This window comes from Protopterus annectens, chromosome 3.part0 (assembly GCF_019279795.1).
Source record: "Protopterus annectens isolate FY-2018-M chromosome 3.part0, PAN1.0, whole genome shotgun sequence".
NCBI lineage: Eukaryota > Metazoa > Chordata > Ceratodontiformes > Protopteridae > Protopterus > Protopterus annectens.
Window position 1 is genome coordinate 135,328,941 of NC_056731.1, and position 24,704 is coordinate 135,353,644.

Genomic DNA, 24,704 nt, shown 5'->3' on the forward strand with positions numbered 1-24,704 from the left:
GGGAGGGAAGCAAGAATGTAGGCGAGATGGACTACAAACATGGAACGTTATGGTAAGTACATAACTTCTTTATGTTATGTAGTCCTATCTCACCATAATTCTTGCTGGATGGGACAGCATCCCTAGCACCTTTATCCCGGGTGGCTCAAGTGAAGAGACTCTTCAGCACAGTGGACTCAAAGGATGACCTGTCCTGGAAGGCCAAATCCAATTTGTAATGATTGACAAAAGTATGTGGTCTTGTTCAAGTAACTGCTGCGCAAATAGCATCAATTGGGAGCCTAGATCTAAAAGCACATGAAGTAGATACAGCTCTAGTAGAATGGCCTTTGACTTTGATGGGTAATTGTTTGCCAGCAGATTGATAAGCAAAGGAAATGCAATCTGAAAGCCATCTTGAAAGAGTAACCTTGGAAACAGGCAAGCCCTTATTCTTGTCAGAAAAGGAAACAAATAATTGATCTGATTTTCTCAATTCTTTAGTCCTGTGTAAATAAAATCTGAGAATTCTGTGAACGTCTAACTGGTGCAGTCTATACTCAGATTTATTAGAGTGGTTCGGAAAGACACTGGTAGCTCAATAGTAGTGTTCAGATTGTGGTCTGGGCATACCTTGGGAAGAAAGAAAGGGTTTGTCCTGAGTGAGACTCTATCCTTGTGAAAAATAATGTAAGGAGGTCAAATAGTAAGAGCTTGCAGTACTGAGACTCTCCTAGCAGATGTTATGGCTACTAAGAATAGTGTTTTCCATGATAACAATTTCAGGTCTGATGAAGAAGAGGGCACAAAGGGTGCAAACATTAAAGATGAAAGGACTAAGTGTAAGTCCCAGGGTTCTAATGGTTGTTTGATTGGAGGCCTGAGAAGAACTCATTTTAAGAAGGTTTTGCACAAGCAGTGTGACATGATTTGATTTCCCATGAAGCCAAAATGGAAATTGAAAATAGCAGCTAACTGAACTCTGACTGTAGTGGCTGCAGCTCCTTCATGACAGAATTGTGCTAGAAAGGATAGAATAGATTCTATAGGAGCCATACATGAATCTATGTCTTGGTTTGTAGCCCAAAAAGAAAACCTTTTCCATTTGCTGGAGTATAGTTTCTGGGTGGAAGGATTATGGGAAGAGATCAGAATGTGTTTGACAGAAGGAGATAAGGGAATACACCTGGCTATTCATGGAACTGGAGCAGCCATTCTGTCAATTTGAGGGTGTGGATGGTGGGATGGAACTGCCCCGATTGATGAATCAGGAGGTCTGGAGATGGGTCCAGAATCCACGGTTCCTCCAAAAGGTAGGGCCACAGGAAGGGAAACCATGCTTGTAGAGGCCAGTAAGGAGCAATGAGGATTAGGAAACTCTTCAACTGTTTTTCTTTCTGTATTACCTTTGGGATGAGAGGAAAAGGTGGAAAGGCATAAAGAAGTCCCGGGGGCTAATCGTGGTCTAGAACATCAGTGGGTGATATCCCCAGATGGGGAATGAGGGCACAGTAGATGCTGCATTTGACATTCAGGTGAGTGGTGAATAGGTCGCAGCAAGGCTGGCCCCATCTGTGAAAGATCTCTTTCGCAACTTCTAGATTCAGGGACCACTCGTTAGGCATCAGAATTGCTCGGCTGAGTTTGTCTGCTATTACGATGGATTTCCCTGGGATGTGCATTGCTACCAGAAAACGTTGAGTGTCCATCGCCCATTTCCAAACTGTTAAGGCCTCTCGGCAAAGTGGGTAAGATTTGGTTCCTCCTTGCTTGTTTATGTACCATATGACAGACATGTCTGACTGGATCGCAATTGCCCCGCTGAGAAGGGAGTTGTGAAGTGCTTGCAGCGCATACAGCACAGTTCTCATCTCCAGAACATTGATGTGCAAGTGGTTCTTGTGATTCTGCCAAGTACCTTGGACTGTCATTCCCAGATAATACCCCTCCCCCCTACTCTAACTGGGAAGCATCCATGGTCATAACTGCTTTCTCTTGGGGAGGAACAAGTCGACAACCTAGGAGAAGTTGTTCTGTGTGCAACCACCATGTCAGATCCTTCTTGTAGGTATTTGCTATAAAACTCTGATGAAACAATAGAAGGTCTTGCATTGACCATTGGGCAAATAACAGCCAATGAAGTATCCTCATGTGTAGATGGGCTAGAAGAACTAGTAGGATGGAGGAAGCCATAGTCCCTAGGACTTGAAGGACTACCCTGGCCTGCACTTTTTGCTTGTTTAGCAAGGATCTGACTTGACTGCGTAGAGACTCTACTCTTTCTAGTGTTAATCTTGCTGATATGGTGGTTGTGTCTATTTCTGAACCTAAGAATACAATGTGCTGTGAAGGAGAAAAGGCTGACTTTTTTAGGTTGACTGTGATGCCTTGCCTGGTGCACAAGGATAGAGTCTTGTCCATGGTTCTGATTTGCTGATGCTTGGTGGTAGCAATGAGGAGCCAGTCATCTAGGTACGGAAGCACCTGGAATCCTTGACATCTCAGGTGAGCTGTAACCACTGCCATGCATTTGGTGAACACTCTGGCAGCTGAAGTGAGACCAAAGGGCAGTTTTCTGAACTGAAAATGACTGGCGCCCAGCCGGAAGCAAAAGTGTCTCCTGGAGCACCTATCCATTTTGTTGTGGTAGTATGCATCCTGGAGATCTATTGAGCATATCCAATTGTCTTTCCCGATAAAGGGAAATATCGACTGCAGAGTGATCATTCAGAACTTTGATTTCTTTGAGGACTTGTTGAGCCTGCTGAGATCTAGAATTGATCTCCAGTGCCCTGTCTTTTTTTGGAACTAGAAAGAATCGAGAGTAAGTTCCGGATCCTATTTGCTCTGCGGAGACTTCTTGGATGGCTCATTTTTGCAGCAACGAGATGACCTCTGATGCTGCACTGTCTAGTTGAATGTGTGGTACATCTGGTAGAGACCAGTTTGTTGGGGGTTCAGAAACAAAGAGGATCAGATAACCTACGGATATTATGGTGTGTACCCAACGATCTTGTGAAATGGTTAGCCGGGCACTTGGGTACAGCGATAGATGACCCCCGACTGCCTCCAGAGATAGACAGTCAGGCAACCCCTCAGGGGTGATGGAAGGGACGATCAGAGAAGGTTTCTCTGTCTCCCTGATGTTGCAGACCTCCTCTGATGCGAGGGTGGCGTCTTCCATTATATCCTCCCCTTCTGCCTTTAGGGGAGGGTTGACCTTGTGCCTGAGGGAAAACTTTTCGGGATTTAGGGAACCACATTTTCCCTCCTGTATTACCCTTGTGATAGGGTCTAGACGGGAGGGAGAAATGGATTCCGACAGGAGGTAAGGTTTTCCCTTGCTGCTCACACCTATTCAAAGTCTCTTTCACCTGGGGTCCAAAAAGAGATGAACCATCAAAGGGAACATTAGTGAAGGAAGACTTGAAGGATTCCGTGAAATTACAAAAACGCATTCAAGAATGTCTCCTGAGGGATATTATTGCTGTGGCTGCCCTACTCACTCCATCTGTCACGTATGATATCAGGCTCATGGAGGAGTTAGCTATCGATGTAAGGATGGAGAGCTGTGCAAAAACCTTATCCATAGAACCCAGAGCTACTGAACCCTCGAGGGAATCTCCTAACTCCTTCAGGAAATCCCTCTAAAGATGAGTAAAATGGGTAAGGTAATTCAGCAATCTTAATGTAAATGCCGCTGAAGAGAAGGTATGCTTCCCATACCTATCCATCGTCATGGACTCCTTGTTATGAGGATGGATATTAGGAGATGTTTCAGATAACTCCTTCTTGGTGGCCGCTGCTACCACCATAGCATCAACTTATAATCCTTTGCTAAGGAAAGTGTTATCCTCAGGTGCTGTCATAAATGTATTTTTCCTCCTCGGGACGGGCTCCACTGAGTCTGGGGTGGTCCAGGCTTTTCACGATATGACCCCCAAGAGTTGGTCATAAGGCAGTGTCACCCAGGAGTGGAAGGTCGGGAACCAAAGGCCTCAAGATACACTGATTCATCCTCAGTAGGGTTAGAGGTCTTCCAATCACCCCTCTGTCTAGGGATTTCTAGGATGTCAGAAAAGGAGACATCCTCAGAGGGGTATCTAGGGGACCCTTCTGATTTTTCTAAATCAGTGTCAGAAGTGAGACTCAGGTGAGTCCACATGCTTCCTCTTACACAGTTTCTTCTGAGGGAGCTCTCCAGTGGGATAATCTGGGGAGGTCTCGGAAGAGGGGGCACCTCCAATGGGGGCTGCTTGGGCTGCTGGTTCCCTACGCTGTGGGGGTGGCAGGGGGGAAGAGGTTGCTGCCTCCTGCTGATGGGACACAGGTTCCAAAGGTATGGCTTAGCAGAAGATAAAGCCTTCTCTATAGCTTTGAAAGCCTTTCCTGCCTGCTCTAAAGAAGACCTCCACTCCAGGGAGATGGATGGTCAGCTCCTAGCAAGGGGGAATTGATCCAAAGCAGAAGTGGGAGCCGAGCTGAGTTGAGCCGAGGCACCGAGAGGGAGGGTCATTTCCAAAGAAAAGCCAGGGTGACTGTCTCCTTCTAAGTCGACTCAAGAGCATTGGCTCCCAGATCCCTCGGCTCCAGTCTGAGCCACAGAGGATAGAGCAATTGGTTCTGAGGAAGCTGGTTAGATCCTCGGAACCGATGGGTCTAAGACTGAAGAACCTGAAGCAATAGGCTCTGAGAGCAAAGCAGTCTTACGAGGAACAGTGGCAGGTAAGGGTGTCGGCTCTGAAGATTTTCGGTCTAGAGGGGCCAATTTCCTTGCCAGAGCTGGATCTGAAAGCAACCTCTTTGCCGCCCACTCAATGTTCTCATCTGATAGTGTCCTGGAGGATCTGGTGGAGACAGAAGGAAATCTCCTCTTCTCCAAAATAGGAGATCTCAAGGTGGGTGACACAACATCAATGTCCGGTAAAGGTTTTGGTACCGAACTTTGCCTAGGCACCAAGGAGACCGACAATACTGATGTGGAAGAAGCTGAATCAGAGCCAGAACTCCTTGGCTCCAACGCTTTTGTCTTTCTTGACGGCTCCGGAGCTGGGGCCAAATATTTTCGCTTTGAAGAATTAGGAGCTGCCTGATCGAGTTCCAGCTGTTCCTGGAAGGAACTAAAAACCAAAACAAACAACCATAAAACAGCAACCACCGACCAGAAGAATATCCAAAAACCAACAAACTGGAAGCACTTGTGTCAAGGTGCTGAACCAATTTTATTCCAAAAACAGAAGTGGACCTAGGTTTTGTCTCAATGTAAAGACTTCCTCAGAACAATGTACACAAATACAACACTTCCTTATATATCCACCCTCTCCCAATTAATCCATTAATTGGATAATCACATATACCCAATTCATTACAAGTACAATATATAACTGGGTTAAAAATGCTATAATTTTTTTTTTAAAAAAGACTGAATACTATATAAATGTAATATAATATATTTCATGTTATATGTTTAATTATTTTAAATTATTTTAAAATATTTATGAATGTTTTTTAAAAAATATTTTATTAACATCTGTTTAAAAACACCAACTAACAAGCCATTCTTTGCGACTTCATCCTAAAATATGCTTCAACTTTAATATTGGAGCTATGCTAATACTGTCGTTAATACCTTTAGTTTGTGTGGTTGTTGTACTTTCGACATGGAGAAACCGAATTGCAATTCTGACATAATGGAACTGTTACAAAAAATCAACCAACAATTGATGGAGCATACAGCACAGATTAAATCTCTAGTGGACAGACAGCAGTCTGTGGCTGCTAACAATTCGTTTGGCAGTTTGGGTTTTCCGTTAACTCAGCCCACTCCCAATTCTCAAGCTTCTGGTCCTGTTTTGGGTGAATCAAATATTAATGCTGGAATGCACACCCTGGCTCGGGGTAAGTCTACTATGGGCAAGGTTATAGACGTTGATAAAGTGCAATGGAAAAATAACAATTTTAACTTTCAAATTGATATGAGTAACAAAGAGACTATTAATGTCAGAGTTAATATGACATTAACAGAGTGTATAAAAGTGTTTGAAAGAAAGTTGTTTGGTATGAAAAAATTACACTTGGAAAATGGCTATTTACAGATAAACATAAAGTTATGGTTGGTGCCACTAGGTTTGCGGCTATGGAAGTACCCTAACGGAATACAGGGAAATAGCGAAATGTTGAATGAAGTACATCAGTTGTTTGATCGTACAGGGACAGATCTTATGAGAATCATGATGAAATATAATGATCAAGTGATAGCACAGCGAATTAATGAATTAAAACGTGAAAATGAGGTGATATTGAATGATTTAAATTTTGGACATTATCAAACTAATTACAGGAATATGTTGGATGGTATTGACAATAGTTGTCACACCATCTTTCAAAGGAAATTACATAAAATAACTAGGGATACTGAAGAGTATGGTAGTAATAAAGTGTATCCCTTATCGGGAAGTAACCATAGTAACCATATGGGGTCAACTAACTATGGTGTGTGGTGTGAACAGGAAGTGACATCACAGAAAACAATTATAACCAAAGGCAAGCGGAACACCCTTTAGAAGGAGGACTCGTGTTTCGAGAGGTTACGCAATAGAGGACAGAATGGTCAGCAAATGAAAAGGGAAGAGAACGAATTATATGCGGAACAAGGAGCCCGGCAAAAAAGTGGAATTATCAACAGAAAATGTACAACAATCACCAGACAACATGGAGATAGATGTGTGTGGGGACTCGTTACTGCAAGTAAGTGTATATGAAGTTCCTGAATTAACATTGGACTTAGTAACAGTCAGATATTTTTAGACCAAACACATTTATGTAATTCAAGCTTTCAAGTTGGTGAGACACAGAGTACTTTTGGTAATGTGACTATTCAGTACAACTATATTTTGCCAGTAAGCAATAGCGCTAGTTCAAATGTGAACGTGAGTGCTAATGGAGCAGCAGCTTTAAATAACTATTATGGGACACGTGAAGAACTAAGCAATGGCAATGTTGTCGATTCAGTGAACGAAAATGACTGTGGGGATATAAACAATATTGCTTATTTGACCGGACTTATTGATGCAATACAAGGGACAAGTTGTTTTGAAATGTTTAGTAATCCTGTTGTGATTTCCAATGTGCATGGTGATTATAAAGTGTATAACTATTCTAAAAAAGAATTTGGGGTTGAATATGCTGAATTACTGTCTAAGGGATTTACGTCTGTACCAGGTAGGAGGGGTATGTTGACTGAAATGTTAGTGGATTTAAAAATGTTAATTCTGAAAATGAACATTAGGATGTGGTTTATGGATGGCACTAACCAATGTTAACATTTTGAAAAAAACCTAGTAAATTTAATCCCCCTGCCAACTATATGATAACTTTGTTTGATAGGGCATGCAAAATTGACATAAGGGAGCATATGAAAAAAAATAAGAACAATGATTACTGTAGTAACATGACCAAAAATGAGGAGATTTTATTAATGGATCTGGTGAAAGACAAAGAGATGCATTTAATGAAACCAGACAAAGGTAATGGGGTCGTGGTCATGGATAAAAATGGCTATATTGATCACATACTGAATATGTTGGCAGAGGATACATATGAGGAAAGTAGTTTAAATGAAATTCATGTTGTTTATTCAAAAATGGATTTGTTGATTGATGATTTATTATTTCGGGGGCAAATTAATGAAATAGATTATAATTATATGAAAAATTATCATTCTATGGTTAGTAACATTTTTGGTATACCCAAACTGCATAAAGGTTTAAATAATATTAGGTTCAGGCCAATCGTGGATGGTAAATGTAGTAAAATATGTTTTATAAGTAAATATCTGGACCACCAGTTGCAGAGAGGGTTGACCAAATTTGACTATATTACAAAAAGATTCTTGGCATTTTTTACACAAGTTAAATAGGATTAAAATTACAGAGAATACCATCCTGCTCACCATAGATTTTTGCAACCTGTTTTCAGTTATTCCAAATGTGGTGGGGATTGGAATGGTTGGAAAATCAATTAGTCAAAACAGGTATGTTTGACCAGGACCACATTAATGTATACATGATGCTCATGGAGATTGTGTTATGTAATAAGTTTTTGTATTTCGAAGGCCATTTTTATAAGCAGATTACAGGAGTAGCAATGGCGGCAGCTTGCGCCCCCATTTATGCAAACTATGTAATGTCATTTTGGGAGCAGGAATATGTTTTTCCCAGTGAATATAATATACATATAAAGCAATATACATGTTTTTTTGGATGACATTTTTATAGTTTGGGAAGGTAGTTTAGAGAGATTAAAGGCATTCATGGAATATATCAATAATACAGCAGTGTCCCTCAAATTCACTCATGAATATAGTAGCACATAATTGTCTTATTTAGATGTAAATTTGAAAGTGGATAGAAATAGGAAGTGTTTGATATATGGGATCACAGGAAGGCTACCTTTTCTAATTCCTATCTTGATTATCAAAGCTGGCACCCTATCAGAAAAAATCGATCGTTAAAGGTCAAATGGCGAGGGCTGCCAGAATGGTTAATGAACATCAGGAATTCATTAATGAATTAGATTTCATAATGAATATGTTCACTAGAAGGGGTTACCCAGTTGCATTATGTACGTCCATCAAGGATGATATTATTTGTAAAAGAGAAAGTGGTATTTATGAAGCTATTTTAAAGTGGAATTCATCGGAGACACAAGAAGGTAGTTTACAACTGGGTAATAGGAAAAATTTCAGGAAGGAAAGAAATGAGCAATTATATTTTATAAGCACTTACAATTATGATACGGAAGTAATTACAAATATTCAGAAAAATTGGGGTTTATTAAAGTTAGATAATAATGTTCAGGTGAAGATGGGGATGGCCCTGAAAAATGTACTTAGGAAAGATAAATCATTTAAGGATATGTTGGAAAGGGGAGCCTATGATAATACTCCCAGTATTAGTCGACAACTGGGTAATTTTAAATGTGGTAGATGTCGATTGTGCAAGTATATCATGACTACTTGGTGTAAAATTAGTGTTGTGGGAACCTATATAGGTATTCAAGGACACGTTAATTGTTATAGTAGAATGTGGTATATTTGCCAAAATCCAGTCAATGTCCCACATTTTATATAGGGAAAACCTGCAGATGCCTTAGAGAAAGGGTAAGTGAACATATATTGGATATTAAACACATGAAAACCATCAATGCATTGGTTAGGCATATAGGGCAACATCCGGGGCATAATTTTAAGTTCTGTGTAATACAACAGATTAATAAGGACAATCAAGGAAACATTCTTGATGTGCATTTGGATATTTGTGAAATGAAGTGGCAGTTAAGATTAGATGCCACGAATTTTCCTGGTATTGATGACAGTATTAGCATAGCTCCAATATTAAAGTTGAAGCACATTTTAGGATGAAGTTGCAAATAATGGCTTGTTAGTTGGTTTTTTTAAACAGATGTTAATAAAACATTTTTTTAAAAAAACATTCATAAATATTTTAAAATAATTAAAAATAATTAAACATATAAAATGAAAGATATTATATTACATTTATATAGTATTCAGTATTTTTTAAAAAAAAATGTTATAGCATTTTTAACCCAGTTATAGATTGTGTTTGTAATGAATTGTGTATATGTGATTATCCAATTAATGGATTAATTGGGAGAGGGTGAATATATAAGGGAGTGTTGTATTTGTGTACATTGTTCTGAGGAAATCTTTAGGGTGGTCACGTGGTACAGTGGTTAACGTTGTTGCCTCACAGCAAGAGGTTCTCTGGTTTGATCCTTGGGTGGGGTGCCTTCTGTGCGGAGTCTGCATGTCCTCCCTGTGGTCACGTGGGTTTCCTCTGGGTGCTCCACTTTCCTCCCAAAGACATGCTGTAGGTGGATTGGACACTCTAAATTGGCCCTAGGCATGAGTACATGCATGTGTGTGCCTTCTGTGGAAGGTTGGGTGCCAGGCTGGCAACTCGACACTGTAAAACTCCACTGCCAGTCATGAGTGGACAAGTGATCCACTGTCGACCCCTAACCAGGAAAAGCTAGAAGAAGAAGAAGTTCTGAGGAAGTCTTTACATTGAGATGAAACCTAGGTCAACTTCTGTTTTTGGAATAAAATTGGTTCGGCACCTTGACACAAGTGGTTCCAGTTTGTTGGTGTTTGGATATTCTTCTCCTGGTCTTTGGTTGCTGTTTTATGGTTGTTCCTGGAAGGAACTGGTCATGAGAACCCTATGTTTCCTCTCATTCAAGACCCTGGTGCTAAACGCATGGCAGAAGGTACAGGGCTCTTGCAAATGAGCTTCACCTAAACAGCACATGCAACTGGTGTGACTGTCTGTTAGAGACATTTTTTTGTGAGCATCTATCGCACTTTTTAAACCCTGAAGGGCAATGATTCTCATGCTCTCTATCCTTTTCTTTAGACATACTGACTAAAAACTATAAACTAGCTAGACAGCAACAATAACAATAAAACTAATTACTAACTACTGACAAGATAGTAAGAAAAGAGGAATTATAACTTTTTTTTTTTTTTTTTGAGACACACACTCAGGGAGGAAAGGCTCTCTAACTTAAATGGGCACTACGGCCCTCTAACTTAAATGGGCCATACAATCCTAGGGGGAAGAATAGGGGTCAGAAACTCTCAATAACAGTCACACAAGAGATAAAGTATTAAAGACTGTAAAAGGGATAGCAAAAGTTAAGAAAAAGAACTAAATTTAGTAAATAAACTGTTACTTAGCCAACGAGCCAGTAAGACACAACCTCAAAGCTTTTGCGGCAAACGAGATCTGGGGAATTGCTGTGAGGCACTATGGGATAGGGGTTAGCCTCGAGCCAGGAAAAGCTCTCGAGCTATAGTATTTGCCGTGTCAGAGCCAAATATCGGCTCCGAACCCATACAGCAGGAATTACGGTGAGACAGGACTAGATAACATGGTTGCTTTCAGATGCAGCTCTGGCAAGGAAATGGGCCCCTCCGGACCCAAAGGCTTCGGAGTCGACACCCTTACCTGCCACTGTTCTTCCTATGACTGCTTCGCTCTTGGATCCTATTACTTCAGGTTCTTCAGTCTTGGACCTGTCGGTTTTGAGGATCCAACCTGCTTCTCAGAACCGATTACTCTGTCCTCAGCAGTTCAGTCTGGAGCCGAGGGATCTGGGAGACGAAGCTCTCGAGTTGACTCCGAGGGGGACAGTCACCCTGGCTTTTCTTCTGAACTGACCTTCCCTCTTGATGCCTCAACTCAACTCAGCTCAGCTCTTACTTCTGCTTTGGAGTTGTTCCCCCTTTGCTAGGAGCCAGCAATCCATCTCCTCGGAGCCAAGGTCTTCTTCTGAGCAGGTGGAAAAGGCTTTCAAAGCTATAGAGAAGGATTTATCTTCTGCTAAAGCCATACCTTTGGAACCTGTGTCCCACCAGCAGCAGGCAGCAACCTCTTCTCTCCTGCCTCCCCCACAGCATAGGGAACCAGAGGCCCAAGCAGCCCCCATTGGATGTGCCCCCTCTTCCGAGACTTCCCCAGATTATCCCACTAGAGAGCTCCCTCAGAAGAGACTGTGTAAGTGGAAGCATGTGGACTCACCTGAGTCTCACTTCTGACACAGATTTAAAGGAATCAGAAGGGTTCCCCAGATCCCCCTCTGAGGATGTCTCCTTTTCTGACATCCTAGAAATCTTTAGACAGAGGGGTTATTGGAAGACCTCTAACCCTACTGAGAATGAATCAGTATATCTTGAGGCCTTTGGTTCCTGACCTTCCACCTCCTGGGTGGCACCGCCTTATGACCAACTCTTGGGGATCATATCATGGAAAGCCTGGACCTCCCCAGACTCAGTGGAGCCTGTGCCGAGGAGGACAAATGTATTTATGACAGCACCTGAGGATAAGACTTTCCTTAGCAAAGGAGTTCCCGTTGATGCTATGGTAGTAGCAGCGGCTGCTAAGACAGAGTTATCCAAAACATCTTCTAATATCCATCATCCAAACAAGGAGTCCAGGATGATGGATAGGTGTGGGAAGCATACCTTCTCTTCAGTGGCATTTACATTAAGATTGCTGAATTACCTTACACATTTTACTCGTCTTCAGAGGGATCTCCTGAAGGAGTAAGGAAATTGCCTCCAGGGTTCAGTAACTCCGGGTTCCATGGATAAGGTTTCTGCACAGCTCTCCATCCTTACATCGATAACTAACTCCTCCATGAGGCTGATATCGTATGCGGCAGATGGAGCAAGTAGGGCAGCCGCAGCAGGAATATCCCTCAGGAGACATTCATGGATGCATCTTTGTAATTTCACAGAATCCTTCAAGTCTTCCTTCACTAATGTCCCCTTTGATGGTTCATCTCTTTTTGGACCCTAGGTGAAAGAGACTTTGACCAGGGGCGAGCAGGAAGGAAAATCCTTATCTGCTATCGGAGTCCGTTTCCTCCCTCCTGTCTAGACCCTATCCCAAGGGTAACACAGGAGGGAAAATGTGGTTTCATAAATCCCAAAAAGGTTTTCCTCAGGCACAAGGTCAAACCCCCCCCAGAGGCAGAGGGGGAGGATATAATGGAAGATGCTTCCCTCACAGCAGAGGAGTTCTGCAACATCAGGGAGACAGAAAAACCTTCTCTGATTGTCCCTTCCATCGCCCCTGAGGGGTTGCCCAACTGTCTGTCTCTGGAGGCAGTCAGGGGTCATATATCTCTGTACCCAAGCACCTGGCTAACCATTTCACAAGATCATTGGGTACACATCATAATATCTAGAGGTTATCTGATCCCATTTGTTTCCGAACCCCCAACAAACCGGTCTCTACCAGACGTACCACCCATTCAACTAGACAGTGCAACAACAGAGGTCATCTCGTTGCTGCAAGAAAGAGTCATCCAAGAAGTCCCCGGAGAGCAAATAGGATCTGGAACTTACTCTCGATTCTTTTCAGTTCCAAAAAAAGACAGGGGACTGGAGATCAATTCTAGATCTCAGCCGGTTCAACAAGTCCGTAAAGAAGTGGAAGTTCCGAATGATCACTCTGCAGTCAATATTTCCCTTTATTGGGAAAGACAATTGAATGTGCTCAATAGATCTCCAGGATGTGTACTACCACATCAAAATGGACAGGCGCTCCAGGAGACACTTACACTTCCGGCTGGGAGCCAGTCATTTTCAGTTTAGAACACTGCCCTTTGGTCTCACAACAGCCCCCAGAGTGTTCACCAAATTCATGGCAGTGGTTACAGCTCACCTGATACGTCAAGGATTCCAGGTGTTTCCGTAGCTAGACCACTGGCTCCTCACTGTTACCACCAAGCATCAACTCATCAGAACAAGGGATGAGACCCTATCCTTGTGCACCAGGATAGGCATCACAGTAAACCTAAAAAAGTCAGCCTAATCTCCTTCGCAGCACATTGTATTCTTAGGCTCAAAAATAGACACAACCACCATGTCAGCAAGATTAACACTAGAAAGAGTAGAGTCTCTACGCAGTCAAGTCAGATCATTGCTAAACAAGTAAAAAGTGCAGGCCAGGGTAGTCCTTCAAGTCCTAGGGACTATGGCTTCCTCCATCCTAATAGATCCTCTAGCTCGTCTACACATGAGGATACTTCAATGGCTGTTATTTGCCCAATGGTTGATGCAAGACCTTCCATTGTCTCATCAGATTTTTATAACAAACACCTGCAAAAAGGATCTGACATGGTGGTTGCACACAGAAAAACTTCTCCTAGGTCATCCACTTGTTCCCCCAAGAGAAAGCAGTTTTGACCATGGATGCTTCACAGATAGGGTGGGGGAGCATTATCTGGAATGACATTCCAAGGTACTTGGCAGTATCATGAGAACCACTTGAACATCAATGTTCTGGAGAAGAGAGCAGTGCTGTATGCATTGCAAGCACTTCACAGCTCCCTTCCCACTGGGACAATTGCAATCCAGTCAGACAACATGTCTGTCGTGTGGTACATAAACAAGCAAGGGGAAACCAAATCTTACCTGCTTTGCCGAGATGCCTTAAGAGTTTGGAAATGGGTGATGTGCACTCAAAATTTTCTGGTAGCAATGCACATCCTGGAAAAATCCAACGTAATAGCAGACAAACTCAGCCAAGCAATTCTGATGCCTCACAAGTGGTCCCTGAATCCAGACGTTGCAAAAGAGATCTTTTACAGATGGGGCCAGCCTTGCTGTGACCTATTCGCCACTCACCTTAACACCAAATGCTGCAGCTACATTGCCCTAATTCCCCATCCGGTGATGTCACCCAGTGATGTTCTAGTCCATGCCTGGCCCCCAGGACTTCTTTATGCCTTTCCACCTTTTCCTCTCATCCCAAAAGTAATACAGAAAGCAAAACAGTTGAAGAGTTCCCTGATCCTCATTGCTCCTTACTGGCCTCAACAAGTATGGTTTCCCTTCCTGTGGCCCAACCTTTTGTAGGAACCATGGATTCTGGCCCCATCTCCAGATCTCCTGATTCATCAAATGGGCAGTTCCATTCCACCATCTACATGCTCAAATTGACAGCATGGCTGCTCCATTTCCAATGCTAGCCAGGTATATTCTCCTATCTCCTTCTGTAAAACACATTCTGATCTTATCCCATAAACTTTCCACTCAGAAACTATACTCCAGCAAATGGAAAAAGTTTTCTATTTGGGCTACAAACCAAGGCTTAGATCCATATATGGCTCCTATAAAATCTATTCTGTCCTTTCTAGTGTCGATTTTTCATGAAGGAGCTGCAGCCGCTACAGTCAGAGTTCAGTTAGCTGCTATTTCCAATTTCCATTTTGGCTTCATGGGTAATCCAATCATGTCACTCTCCTTGTGCAAAACCTTCTTAAAAGGAGTTCTTCTTCTCAGACCACCAATCAAACTACCATTAGAACCCTAGGACTTAAACTTAGTCCTTTCATCTTTAATGTCTGCACCCTTTGAGCCCTGTTCTTCATCAGACCTGAAATTGTTGTCATTGGAAAACACTATTCTTAGTAGCCATAGCATCTGCTAGGAGAGTCACAGAACTGTAAGCTCTTGCTATTCGACCTCCTTACATTATTTTTCACAAGGATAAAGTCTCACTCAGGACAAACTCTTCCTTTCTTCCCAAGGTATGCTCAGAGCACAATCTGAACACTGCTATAAAGCTACCAGTGTTTTTTCCGAACCACTCTAATAAATCTGAGTATAGACCGCACCAGTTAGACGTTCACAGAATTCTCAGATTTTATTTACACAGGACTAAAGAATTCAGAAAATCAGATCAATTATTTGTTACCTTTTCTGACAAGAATAAGGGCTTGCCTGTTTCCAAGGTTACTCTTTCAAGATGGCTTTCGGATTGCATTTCCTTAGCTTATCAATCTGCTGGGAAACAATTACCTTTCAAAGTCAAAGGCCATTCTACTAGAGCTGTATTTACTTCATGTGCTTTTAAATTTAGGCTCCCAATTTTTACTATTTGTGCAGCAGCTACTTGGGCAAGACCCCATACTTTTGTCACTCATTAAAATTGGATTTGTCCTCCCGGGACAGGTCATCCTTTGGGTCCACTGTGCTGAAGAGTCTCTTTGCCTGAGCCACCCGGGATAAAGGTGCAAGGCATGCTGTCCCATCCAGCAAGAATTGCGGCCAGTTAGGACTACATAACATAAAGAAGTTATGTACTTACCATAATGTTCCATGTTTGCAGTCCATCTTGCCTACATTCTTGCATCCCTCCCTCCAGCCCCCTTCCTGTTTCTGGAGGATCTGGTGGACTATACTGGTGCTGTCTGACCTGGTTTTTAGTTGTTGTCCACCTGGCTTGGTTTATTTTACAGAATGTTTTGTCTGTATGTATACAGCTCTGATATTTCATACCTGTTAGGTACTTATTGCTTTCTTGCAAACAAAATCTGGAGAATTGCCATGAGGCACCATGGGATAGGGGTTAGCCTCGAGCCAGTAAAAGCTCTCAAGCTTTAGTATCGGCCTAGTCGGAGCTGAATATCAGCTCTGAACCCATCCAGCAAGAATTTAGGTGAGATGGACTACAATCATGGAACATTATGGTAAGTACATAACTTCTTTTTTCTTTACCAGGATATTTGCAGCTTATATAATTGTCCCTTTTCATTGGCGCTCACAAATTCAAATATTTTCTCACCCTTCTCCAATAAAAAGGCACTAGACAAAGGTGTCCACTGCCCAAAACTCATTCTAGTAATAAAGCCTTTAGTCTGGTACATTTTATCCTTTCAGTAGCTTTTGGGTTGGGTTTTCTCAGTATAGGAGATGAAATTGGATATCTAACAATTTGTACTGAGATGTTCCCCATCTTTTCCAAGACTCATACTCTAAGTGATTCCCAGGGATATCTTCAGTTTGATGGTGAGGTTTTCCCTCTAAGTACCTAGGGATCCAGTTACATAGTTCTCTATCATAACTCTTAACTAGCAGCTTTAAGACACTATTGGAAAAAATGGATATCAAAAGTTAATTTGTGCCATTGTACATATGTGTCTTTACTGCAGTGGATAAATGCCTTGAATATAATTTCCTGCACAACCTTGCTATATGTAGTCGGGCAGCCATCTACTTTGTGAGAATACTGTTGCATTGTTAATGTTTAGAAAATGATATATAACTTCTTTTGTGACAGGGAGAGGTGTAAGAATTACAACTGAGTTTCAGTTTATTCAATCTCACTTTCCTCACTTAGTTCTCTTTGCGCAGGTTGTGATGTCCCTTCTCTGACCCAGTAATCAAGGAGATTGAATCCTCACCACTGACACTGGAGAGGGATTTTCACTTAGAACTAAAATAGGCAGACACAGTATTTCCGGATGCAGCTCTCTGCATCAAGCACAATTTCCCTTAAGAGCAAAAAGGGAGCATACGCATTCTGGGGTCTGGGTTTCTGTCTCTGTCTCATAGGTTCATAGGTGTTTACTAGACTAATGATCACAAAGGCATTTTTAAGCCTAGCCATGCATGCCAAATCTCTGGCAATTTCTGATACCCATGATAAGTGTAAGCAGGGGTTTGGAAGATAAACATTTACAAGCAGGTGCCTGGGAGATGAACCATTTAAAGGTTTCCTTTGTCCATTAGAGATATAGGTGCAAACCAGGGATGACTTTTCTGTTCCCCAAGCAGTTGTCCAAGTTGCACTTGAATTGGGTTAGGGAGGAACACTGCTTCACATGGATGGGGAGCCTGTTTCATAGATGGGGTAGTCTCTGGAATACCCACCCATCTCTCCAGCAGGTCCTATTTATATCACAGGCAAGGACTAAGTCTTTACAATAGGTAACTCTTTTCTCCCCTGGGTACCCAGTAAGACTCTCTACTGGCACAGCTATAGAGTTGAGTCCTCAGCTGAGTGTCCAACTCAAGTCTTCCTCCACTCTCCCTGTGAAACCAGTACTTTGTGTCCCTGCCCCAAGCAGTTGACACACACACACACACACTCTTTAAGATTTGGTTTTCACACATACACCTGGGAAAGGCTGGCACATTATTACTAGCTATGCCCCCTTCTGTCTAGACTATAAGGCAGTTACTGCCACCAGACACTCCAAAGACAGCTACTGTAAGGCTGTTATAAGGGTACCCAATTATACTGAGTGAAATTAATATTAATACAAATGGTAATGTTGACCAAACAGCCAGGCTTTCAGGAGTTGCTATAGTGTGTCACCAAATATATATAGTACTCTCAATGGTTAAAATATTCTCTAAAAGACCTGCCACACTGAAAAGTGTGCTTATGCCAAAAATAACCCTCACTACTTAAAAATTTACCACTTAGACAACATCTCTCCCCCAGCTCATTATGCCCATGTCAAAATTAACCCTTTCTAGTAAAAAGTACCTCTTTCCCCTATGTTCCACTCCAAATCTGCTCCTCCTCTTTCCACTCTACTATTACTTTTTTCCTATCCTTTTTTCCCTCTTTTTTCCTTCCTCTCCTAATCTTTTTCCTTATCCTTGATTTATCCTTCCTCTCTCTCCATCCCGACCTCTTAATTTTCAACTTACCTATTCCACCTGTCCTCACTTCTATGAATCCCACCACTCTTACAATCTTTTCTCTTCTCATAACGTATGTACCCCTATATGTCCTAAATTTCTTACTCATAATGCATGTACTCTAATGTTATAAATACCATATTTATATGAATGCCTAGGACTGTTACTGTATTGTTCCATCTAGCTAGCTATGTAACTGCAACTGTATTTCTACGATTTTCTCTATTGCCTCTAGTTTATCATTGTAATGGTAACAGTATTTCTATGTGTTACTGTAATGTGTAAACATCTGAAATGTATGTGGAGCTTTTCTCCCTGGGCCTGCACTAGAAATGGGCTCTCCTAGACCCGTGGACTTTCCCGGTAAACAAATGCAATAAATAAATAAATAAGTTTAAATATATTTAATAATGAATAATAAAAGAACATGAGCATACTAAATATCTATTTACAATAAACACCAGAGTTTTAAACACATGAAATATTAAAAATAACATAAGTGGACAGGTTCACACAGTCACAGAAAAGCAATACTTAACTAATCTCACTATATTTTCCTGACTGATCTAAAGAATTGTTATTACCTGGTTACTTACTAGAGCAAGGCAAGATGAAGAAGGTGAAGGGTACTTCCTTGTCAGGTTACAAAAACAGGATCTATATCATGTTATTGTAAAATCAAAATGTTGAATGGCACAACAGCAAATGTTCCGAAATATCGAGGGTCTGTTTGAGATTGCAGTACAGTGAAGATTGCAATATTTGCCCTTTCCTCACTGTAGTATGATCTTGGAGCGGGAATATATGTTTAGCAAGGGGTGTGGGGGTGCAGTCCCCCACAATACCGAATTCGAGTTTCGTCATTTTCGGTCTTGTGAGCGTTTGACATTTTGCATCTCCGATGTTATGATATAGATGCCAAAAACAGACTGCAATGAGACTTCAGTCTCACCTAGTATTAAATATAATTTTTAGTGATGGAGTACAGAATGACATCACATACATCTGGTCATCTGACTTCTGGTTCCCATGCTACCCCTTTGACTTAGCCCATTGGCTAGAAGCTGTCAGGATTTAGCACATATGTGTCAATAATATACACACCCAGAGCCTTGCTAAGATCTGTTGCAGATCCTAGAAGTCATAAAATAATTTCAAATATCCTGCCTTTTAGAATAGCAATTAGTTCACCCCAAAGGCGATGCAGAAAGGCTCCTAGTTAAGACTTTTTGTCTCTGGCTGCACTGAGAACTGTAAGATACAGTCCTTATGGCCTAAGCCAGGTAATTTAATTTCAAACTATTTTCAAAGTTAGGTGGCTTGAGATTAACCTCTTCTCTTCCAGCATCCTCTCTTAAATCATATACATTTAGACAGTTACAATAATGCATGTATATTTCTTTTTCTTTCCAGCAGGGCACACTGTTGGTACACTTTTAACATAAGCAGCTTTACAAATACATTTTTCAACACAAGCATCTGTACAAATAATTCTTTACAAAATTCCATCTGGCTGTGCTGGCATTTGTTACACATCAACTGCCCCACTTCTCCTGTCATTGCTGGCAATACCTCCCATCGACAAAACAGGTATTCACTGTCCATCCATATTTTCATGCTAGGCATGAACCCCCTCCACTGTGAAGAACACCTGAGTTATGAAGAACATATCTTATTTAATGTTATTGAGTGACAGCTGTGGCTGTACCTTCTGTCTAACTGCACTGCACTTCGGTACACCATAAATATCTCAGCTGCATCTGTATAGCACCTGACAAATTGCATAAGCAATGCTAGTTTCCCAGGCTCATGCAGCCTGATTCTAAACTCCGAGATTAATTAACTTTTAACCACTTTTTGATAAGGTGAGTGGCTGCAATAAGGGAGATTGTGACTGGCTGAACTGATGCAGTGGTATGGGTAGCAGCAGTATCCCATACATATTTTAAAATCTTAAACAATAACATCATATTCCATAAAAAATGAGCCCCTAGAAAAGCCTTCCACTTTTGCATTACATTCTTAATTCATAGGCTCGTCAACTCTTGGATCAGGAATTAAAACTGATTCTTTCATACATCCAAGATGTGTAGGAAATTACTACTGTTTAGATAACTAAATGTTTCCAGCTATTCCAGGGTGTTAAAATCACCCATCATCATTTATACTTACATTTTTCTGTACCCATAATTTGTCACAGTGACAGATGCTTGACACATTAAACAAATCCTAAGTGTCATAAAATTACAATTACTCTCTCTCTCTCTCTCTATATATATATATATATATATATATATATATATATATATATATATATATATATATAGACAGATAGATATAGATATAGATATGTAGATACTGGCCCCCAGCATAAAGTACCAAATTCAGGTAGATGCCCATACATACATATATACATACAAATATTTCAGGCACAGGCAGTAATACCATTCCAGCTTGCTAATATACCAAAACAGTCATTCCATAAGTGTACAATTTGCTCTTGAAATATTAAAAGCAGTACTTTCTTTAATATGATTTGTTAGTCCATTCCTTACATCAGCCACTGTCTCAGAGAAAACTGTATACATCTCTTATACTTTTCATAGGTTCTCTGATAATTCTCTACTAATTTGTTATAACCCCAAACATTCCCAGAGGTAGCTGTCTCTACATACTCTGTATATGTGAATAGGGTCTGCTCTTAAATGTCAGCTCAAAGCTGGGTCTACCCGTGTATCCAGGTCATTAAATAAATCTACAGTTTCAGTCACTGTGTGCTGTAATAAATAGTTCCCCTTCAATATATGTCTTCTAAAGTTAATATGCTTATTTTTTTTTGTGTGTGAATTTATCAGCATGTTATTTTCCTTTGCCCAAATGGTCAATTTAGTCAAGTCCTTTTGCAGTCATGCTCTATCTGTAACACATGCAGTCAGTTGACCCATTTTCAAGTCATCTTCATACAGACAGAATACCTCTGATGAAAAAGATAGATCTGAAAGAAGAAAACGAAACAAGTATAGACCTAAAATAGAGCCCGGTGGAAAATGTTGACTCTGACATAGAATTTTACCTGTCTAATTGTTGCATGTTACTTGTCATCTCTTATTTGTAAGCCATGCAGCTATCCATCTTATCAATGTTACATCAATACCTATTTTTTCTAATTTCTTGATCAGTATTTTGTGTATGACCCTATTAAAGGCTGAATTGTTAAGTCTTTAAAAGTTATAATGTTCATGTACAGCTGCTGTTATATTGTTATAGAACATCATGTCTTGGGGGGGGGGGGTTATAGATCAATTTTCCACATATACACACTGATAAATGGTTTCAAGTTGCACCCTTTAAAATTCTGACAATAATTTATCCCAATTAACTTTGTCAATTATTTTCAAAAACAAGAAAGTAAACTTATGGCTCTGTATGACTCATGGTTTGTCCTTCTCCCTTTCCCTTAAAGACAGGTTTAACAAGTGCATGTCTCCAAGCTTCAGGAATCTTCCCATACTTAAATGACTGAGTGAATAACAGATATAATTGTACTGTAAGTTGATGAATTGTTCTTAGGACAATGTTACTAATTTCATCTCTTCCCTGTGCTTTGTTTGGGTCCAGTTTGCACGGCTCTTTCTCAATACAATCTAATTTAATTTCAGTATCTGAAACTACCTGGATGTCACTGGGATACTTTATCACTGCCAGTTTGAAACATAGCTGTTTTGCATTAGATTTTTTTTAATATTTCTTTAATATTTTACTTTTGAGAATAATTTTTAGAATCTGTACACAATTTATCAATTTTATGTTTTTACTCTTGCCGCAGCTTATGTCTATGAAATGGTTTCCTAGTAAGTTCAATATCTTTATATAAATTTTCTTCAGTTTTTTTTCCCTAATCTTTCTCAAACTATGTTCGTCTGTCCAACTTGTTTATTTCAGATTTCAAAGTTATAGTTTGAGCTCATTTCCATGTCTAATTTTTTTGTCTCTCATCTTAATTATATATATCCTCCTGACGTTGTTTGCCTAGATATTGATGTTAAACATTTTTTTTATTATTTTTTTGCATTCAAACAATTTCGCTTTCAGAACTTGCCACATACCTTCTGCAGTTTCTTCACTGAATATATTCCTCCAATAAGTTTTACATAGTATTTGCTTTACTAGCATATAATCTGTTATTAATCTACTGTATATTGGTTTAGATTTCCATTTGGCAGTATTATCTAGCAGTAATTTAACTTTATAACCCCATGACCACTGCACATCTACAGTGGTAAAACTTGACATTTCCTTAAGAACACACACAATGACCAAAATGTTCCATTCCCTAGTAGCTTTTTTTATTTTAATTTTTAGAGCAAAAATTAAGTAGAGAAAAATAAGAGCAGGTGTGGCTTATGTTTCATTGAAAGGATAAGTGAGACTTGAATTAAAGAGACTAAAAGATTACAAATCTTTAACTACAGATTAGATAAGCACGTTGAGGAAAAGTGTTTCTCAGAGGGCTTGTCTGCAGACATGTATTGTCCTTGTCTGTTTTTTTTTAACTGATTTGATTTTGATTTGGTGTTCATAAGTCTGGTGGTCAAATGTCTGCTACTCAGTGTGAAAGTGAGTTACGTAAATGCAATATTGATAAATAGAAGGAATTTAGAGAAAAGATTATTATACAAAGGGTGCCAACAGACTGTAATCAAGATAGCATCTCATCAGCAGTAAAGACAAAGACATGATTTGGATGCATAATATGATATACACAGTCAGTATCTCACAACGTGAGATGAATCAAGTGATTAGTATCAGTTTAGTAAACAGGGTCTATATTAGGTAATCGAAATTTCAGAAGTTTGACTGTCATATGGTCGACACCATATGATCAAACTTTTAAAAGTTTAAAAATCTAATAAAAAAAATAAACTACACAAATAACCTACCTGAACATTTTAAGAAGGGGAGCAAGCCCCCCTACACCCCCTGTTCTTTAAATATAGCAACTCTGAGATTGCACAGAAAAGGGAAATCTTCCTATTCCATGCTGTACGGAGATCTCCATTAAACCGTTCAAACTTTCAGAAATTCAATCCTATGGTGTCGACCATATGACAGTCGAACTTTTGAAAGTTCAGTCATTTAATATAGACCCCAGTACACACACACTCTTCATTTCATGTGCAGACTAATACTGGAAACGAAACTTCAAGAAGTGTAGGTAACAGCAGGTGACATGCATACCACAGTGGCACTGTGCATTATTGGGGTGGGGGTTATAAATGGTGATCATTGTATTAGGCTATATGCCTATCCATTTTATTAAATGGGAGGTACTTGAGAGGGGTATGTTGTTTAAAGGGTGCTGTGCTTCACAGACTGTTTTAGCATAAGAAGCATTTTAGGAGGGAATGGAATGACATCTGTATAGTGTTGTTGTCATGATTTTGGCTTTTCTTTCCATGCTGATATTCTTTAACTGGATGTGAAGACAGAAGAGATTGATGTTTGATTACCTTTTTATTCAAAGTTTGCTTGTAATGGTCTTTCTATCATAAGTGCACAAATGATGCTATGATTCCTCACCTGGAGCAGTCTTATATAATACAAAACAAATTATGGTAGGCGCCCTACTCATGGAGGCAATTGCAGAAGCTACAATACAAGTCTGCAAGGCTTGTCTCCAACTTACTGACAAATGAATGGGAGAATGTATCCTGTATGGAAATCTGGAAAACAAAATACAGGAAAGATGATAAGGTGATGATATACTAAACTAATGACAGGCCAGGGCTTTTAAGACCAAATACAGCCTTTGTTGCAAGCCTCCAGTTCTCCAACTGTCAGAAGGACTGTTGATAATGCAACACAGACTCTTATGGAAGTTAAAATGGTGAATCAAGGCAATCTGGATGAGCTTATAACTCTACATCCTGGTCTTAAGATGACATCAACATTATGACATTGTATATCACACAGACATTACATGTGGTAATTTTTCTCAGTGGAAGACCTTTCATTAATGACAGAGATCATAGACATGGGAAATTTGTGTAGATTTGTTTCACAAATAGTCAGTACTAACAAGAATAAGGAAAACAATTTACTACTATTTCAGAAAACCCAACAAGCACAATCATTGAAAGTCCAGAAGTGGATATAGAAGTTTATCACAAAACAGGAAGAAAATGTGCTCCAGTAGCTAGCACCAGTACCTTGTGCATCATTACAGTCTACTACTTTTAATGTAAACGTATCCTAAAATAATAATTGTCAATAAGTCACAACATTACATCTTCAACCCCTTCTTCTCATTTTTTTACATGGAGTTGTGATGTTTCCTCAGCTTTTGCCATCTCTCTCAATTCAATGCCACGGTCCTACCTTCTTTGACAGTTATGACTGTCAGTCATAGGTCTAATATCACAATATCCATCTGTCTATGATCCACCTGCGGGTCCTCTTATCTTCTTCCTGTCTGTCCAGAATATTTTCACTAGATGTTTTTTTCTTTCTTGCATATGTGCCTGAACCAGTGTAATCTGTTGTCTTTCACCTTCTCTGTAACTGCAGCTACTTGGGTTTCTGCTCTGATGTCCACATTTCTTCGTATGCGCCACAGTGTGCATTCTACCACCAGTATGTGTATATATATATATATATATATATATATATATATATATATAAACTCGGGGGGATGTGG

At 40.2% G+C, this 24,704-nt stretch overlaps 1 protein-coding gene across 1 annotated transcript in view; it reads left to right on the top strand.

Moving 5' to 3' along the window:
* MALRD1 (MAM and LDL receptor class A domain containing 1) overlaps positions 1–24,704 on the top strand; it is a 3,217,568-nt gene that overhangs the window by 120,125 nt on the left and 3,072,739 nt on the right. The gene's annotated exons all lie outside the window — the stretch shown is intronic.